Source organism: Neophocaena asiaeorientalis, unplaced genomic scaffold, assembly GCF_003031525.2.
Source record: "Neophocaena asiaeorientalis asiaeorientalis breed wild unplaced genomic scaffold, Neophocaena_asiaeorientalis_V1.1 scaffold85, whole genome shotgun sequence".
Lineage (NCBI taxonomy): Eukaryota > Metazoa > Chordata > Mammalia > Artiodactyla > Phocoenidae > Neophocaena > Neophocaena asiaeorientalis.
The window spans coordinates 5,491,429-5,497,428 of record NW_020174301.1 but is presented as its reverse complement, the minus strand read 5'-3'; positions in this window follow the sequence as shown (position 1 = coordinate 5,497,428).

Below are 6,000 nucleotides of genomic sequence, written 5' to 3'. Positions count from 1 at the left end.
CCCTCCTCCCCTTCTCCCCCTACCACACCCACAATCTTCTATGAGCATCAGCCTAGTAATTAAGAGCACGGGCTCTGGGGTCACAGTGCCTGGGTTCAAATCTTCGCTCTGCACTAATCAGCTGGTGTAACCTTAGGCAAACTACTTAACTTCTCTGTGCCTCAGTGCTGTCATCTGTAAGATGGGGATATGATACTTATCTTAGAGGGCTGCTGGGAGACCTCAGTGGGAATAATACAGAGCGGGGCATGCAGTAACTGCTCAGTAAGTATTGGTTGTTTTTCTGGTCATTTGGCCCAGAATAATGCGATTACAAATAATTTCAAATGGTCTCTGAACCTACTCTTTTCAAGATGACCAACAAACTCAAGTTCTCCAGGTTCGGTGATCACTGGCTCTGACCTGACCAGTTCCCTCATTAGCACTGACCGGTACCCCCTTCATTCTCCCCAGGCTTCCTCCTACCACATCGGCCTGATCTGGGATGACTAAGGACTCAGAAGTCATTCAGCTTCTCCATCTACACTCTCCCTAGAAGGATGACCTGATCCTAGCCCACGAACATCCGTCACACATTGAAGAATCTCAGCTCTTCAGCCTCCATCTCTCCTTTGAGACCAACCCAACCGCAACTCCTGAATATAACACTTCTCAAACCAGCAAAGGCACTTCTCAATATCCTCTGGATTTCCACACCTGCTTCTCCCCCAGTCTCACCTCCTTCAGGTGCTCAGAGAAGAAGACCTGTGCGGGGAGAGAAAGGAACCCACTGCAGAGTCCTGTCAAGAGCTGTGTGTGGCTTGGATTGGAGTTGTGCTCTGGGGAAGGTGAGTAGTGGGCATATACCAGATTGCCTTGGCAAGGGATGGGGTGAGGAGAGAGGCAGTCTTGGGGGCAGGTGCCAACTCGCAGTGTATGTGAGATGGGCAAGGTTAAGAGAGAAAGACAGAGTGAACCTCACATCAAAGACTCTTAGCGGCAAACCATGGGGGATGTTCTGGGCACCCGAAAGAATATGTGTTGTGCTGCCTACCACTGAATAGGTGTGGGAGAAAGAAGACTCTTTTCATGAGAGAGTTTTTAGGGAAGCTAAGTGACAATTAAAGGAAATGGAATGTTGCAGAAAAGGGTAGATAAACCCAACACAGATCCTCATAACCGGATGTAACTGCCCAGTCCCCTGAATTCTCCTGGTACTATATAGATATAGCGATATACAGCTTTAAAATTTTTTTAAGTGATATTTCAAACATGCAGAAAATTATAGACTTGTGTTATAAATATCCTCATACCCACCACCCCGCTGTAACGTATGTATCTTTTTAATGGCAACTGCCTCTGTAGTATTGTATTGCTATGCATTCACTTTATTTTCTTGTATTATAGAAAATGCCTTGAGGGCAGAGACTCACCCTCCTCTTTGTATCTCAGAGGCATCTAACACACAGAGTAGGTCCCCTAATATTTGCTAAGTTAAACTGCATTCTTGAAAGACCTTGAAGAGATCTTCAGGAGAAAAGAAATTGTGGCAAGCAGCATATACCATTCTTACAGATTTGAGAATCCGCAGCTATTTTTAAGGTATATTAATTCAGAAGGAAGACTGTAAGTGAAAATAGGGCAGTAGCTGCATCTCATGACATGTAACAAAGAAAACGTATTTCATTTGCTGACATCCTTGGCTAATATTTCTGATTCTGGAATCAAAGCCACAGGCAACCCAAATCACAACTTTCCCCTGTAGGCTATCAATTTCTGTGTCCTCCTACAAGTGCTAAATATATTTGATTTACTAAGAAAGATGTTTAGCCAATAACAATTAACCATTAGCTATAGCAGGTTTTTCATTAGGCAGCGTTAAAGCCTTTGTCAAGTCCCAGTTGCTCTGTCTTCTGCCCTAACACGCCTTTTACCTACTAGAAATCCAGGAAAGTGTTATACTGCCTGATATATTAGAATGCCTACCATATCACTCCTTGACACAGCTACATCAATGACGTACGAGAATTCCCAGAAGAACTTGCTATATACCATGGTAAATGAGACTTTAAATACTAGTTGCAAGTAGTTAGGGTGACAATGGCATCTGGTTGTCCTGGATAACCCCAGTTTAGACCTGCTGTGGATCAATAATGTCTCAATTATTTCAGGACTCCCATTTCACTCTCACAAGCATTGGGGTTGAGATACTAAATTATATGGTCACCCTATCAATCCCCTTACCTAAACTTTTTACATCACATGACTGCCTTATGTGAATGAGACTTCCATTTTTTTATTTGTGTAGTGTCCTGACAAATGAATTACGTAAGACTCTTTGCTTTGTTTTAGGAAGCCACACTAGACATCACAAACAAGTCTCTATTTTTGGCAAGCTTTCTGAACAGAACACAAACTGAAATAAATCCATTCACCCAGATGTTACCATCACAAATTGTGCTGACATGGCACAACTGCCTTTCCACAGGGAAAGAGTAAACCATCAAAAAACAATAGGAACTAAAATTTAAATTACACAATAAAAATGTTCAACATTTAAAGTCTAGGACTGTGTTTACTGAATTTAAGTCAAAACGAGCTTAAATTTCAAGACAACAAAAATCGAGGATGGCTTTTTATTATAGATAGGATCTCTCCCTCTCTCTTTTATTTCTTCTGCATCAACTTCAGGAAAGGAAAAATAGGACTTCCCTGATGGCACAGCGGTTAAGAACCTGCCTGCCAATGTAGGGGACTCGGGTTCGAGTCCTGCACCGGCAAGATCCCACATGCCGCGGAGCGATGAAGCCTGTGCACCACAACTACTGAGCCTGCGCTCTAGAGCCCGCGAGCCACAACTACTGAAGCCCGCGCTCCTAGAGCTGGTGCTCCACAAGAGAAGCCACCGCGATGAGAAGCCCGCCCACGGCAACGAAGAGTAGCCCCCACTCGCTGCAACTAGAGAAAACCCGCGTGCAGCAACGAAGACCCGATGCAGCCATAAATAAATAAATAAATTTTTTAAAAAAGAAAGGAAAAATAAAACAACACTAGAATAACATGTAGTTATAACTATATTTTCAGCCTAGAAATTTCTGCCCAATTTTCAGCAGCAATGTTCCGTCAGAATCAAACATTTCCTATATGGTTTAAAAACACAATGAAAATCTGGCACTTTGGGAGCTTATGTGAATACAGCTTTAACTTCTTATTTTCAGAGAAAAATGAGATTTAACTTAAAAACAAAAAAACTAAGGCAATGTCCCAAAGGTCCTTATATAAAAGAAACTCAACCTGCTGTTCACATTAAATAATTCAAATCAATGATCCTTTTAAGCCCTTAGCAATGCATGAACCAATGAGGGAAAGCAATCTAATACTTCATGCATTTAGGGGATTGCATTAGCAAAACTTTTAGGCTGCTTCTGCTTTTATAAATGCAAATATATGCAGAGCAGACAGATTGGGATCTGTACAGTTTAGCAATGATCGAAACTTGTAATTTCTGAAAATGGGACAGATGTCCAGACTAGTTATATTAAGATGCTTCTTACTGAAGAAGAAACCAAACAAACAATCCAATTCCACCTCCTCCTTAAAAAGGAAACAAATAGGGGCTTCGCTGGTGGCACAGTGGTTAAGAATCTGCCTGCCAGTGCAGGGGACACAGGTTCGAGCCTTGATCTGGGAAGATCCCACATGCCACGAAGCAAGTAAGCCCATGTGCCACAACTACTGAGCCTGCGCTCTAGAGCCCGCGGGCCACAACTACTGAGCCCATGCGCTGTAACTACTGAAGCCCGTGCACCTAGAGCCCGTGCTCTGCCACAAGAGAAGCCACCACAATGAGAAGCCCACACACCGACCGTAACCAAGAGTAGCCCCCGCTCGCCACAACTAGAGAAAGCCCGCCCGCAGCAACAAAGACCCGACGCAGCCAAAAATAAATAAATATTTTAAAAAAGGAAACAAATAAACAATGTTACCACAAATTAGAATAAGCTATATATCATCTCGTTTCTTTCATAGAATCTGAAAGTTGAAAGACAGCTTAGTGTAGAGGAATAAATATTTCTAGACTGTATCATTCACTGCATTACTCATATTCCTGTCCCAACTACGCCGGAAATGGGGGGAAATGCTTCCGCCTTCAAGGACCACTGATAGGCTAAAGGTTAATTGAAAGATCAGCTAGATCTCTGGTCAATAAATAAGGGCTGAATGAATGTCCTTTATTCAGGACACTTTTATTTATAAAAATGTATCTTTTAATATTTATTTTATTAAATATAAAAAATAAAATATACTTTATATTTATTTTAAAAAATAAAACGTATTTTATTTATAAAATAAATATTTATTTTATACTTTATTCACGCCCTTAAAGTTGTTGAGTGTCCACTGTCTTCCTATACTTGGCATATTCTGGCTCCTGAGGCTTATCTGATGATACGGAGTGCCTAGAATGCGCCAGGCGCTGGGGAAATAAGATGAAAACATAGTAATTGCCCTCAAAGAGCCCTCAGTCTGGTGGGGAAGACAAGTAAAGATATGATTAAAATGGGGTGCTAAGTATGGTAATGAACGTGTATACGAGGTACCATGGCAACTGAGATGAGGATGGATTGATTCTGACTGAGCCCTGATGAAAGATTTCATTACTATACACTTGGACTCTTGAAAAATCGCTGGGTATAGGTGCTAAGAGTCTAAACAGAGGCATGACATGATCGATCAGCTGTGTTGCAGAACAGCCACGCTGGAGGCAAAGTGGAGGATAATGGTAGAGGGAAGAGGCTATCGGTGAGGAAGTCTAAATACGGTGACTGCAATAGCCCAGGTGAGAGATGATAAGGGCCTGAGCTAATCGAGTGATGTTGGGGCTGGAGGAAGGACATCTGGACACGAGAGAGACTCAGACAAACCTGTCCACCATTCAGCCTCTGTGACATTTCCAGACAGCTCCAGTGGCTCCCGGATCCATTCTTACACTGAGCTGGAATCCGCCTCACGTTTGCTGGCCTAGTGGTGCACTCTGGAGAAATTCAGACATGACAGGTCCTCAAATGCTGGGTCTGTATTCATGCTGGATTGCCATTAGTGAAATTCAGATAAAATATTTATACTCCTCTAACAAACAAAAGAGCAAAGCTGGGATACACATTTCAAATGTTCCCTAAATCTCTTGCCCTAAACATTCACCTGCAAGGTAAGGTGAGATCTGCCCTGAGAGGCTAAAGGAGGGACGATGGTTTTGTAAGAAGTTTTTAAAAGCTTCAGCTTCATAGATGTTTGCTGGGTTTTGAAATCATTCACTTCGTGAGTTACCCCACTTCTTGCTTCACAAACTCTACAAACAAGGGGGCAATGTTTCTTCATTCAAGAGAATAGGATATGGCCATTCTTAAGGCACCTGGTTCTCTGCTCAATAGCCAGTACTTTCCATGAACAAGGGACAGGAGAGCAGGAGAGGTCAGTTAATGGTTCAACAACCCTGCTCTCTGCTCTTTCACTAGAAATTCAACCTCCTGAAGCTACCACTAGAGGCCTACAATTATAAGAATTTCCTTGGATATCCCTCTACAGTTTTAGAAAGGGTCCTTCAGCCCAGCCCCATCTATCTCTCAGATTAAGGCAGTGAGCAGAGGCCCGGGTCAACCAGAATTCTGTGTGTGGGGCCGTAAGGCTTTTCTATTCAGGGAGGCCAGCGAGTAATAAGACACTACTGAGTTTTGTTCAGGAAAATTTAGATTTTTTATGATGAAAGTTTTCAAATAGACATAAAAGAGTAAAACGAACTCACATACGTCCTCCCTTCAGATTCAACATTATCAACATTCTATCACTCTTGCTTCATCTGTCCCTTTCTTTCACCCTTTTTCTTTCTCCCTCCCTCTCTTCCTTCTTTGCCTTTCCTTTTTTCTTTCTTTCTTTCCCTCCCTTCCTCCCTCCTTTCTTTTGTGCAGTAGTACTTTTAAGCAAATCTTTTACATCATGTTGTTCTACCTCTAGATTTCAGAG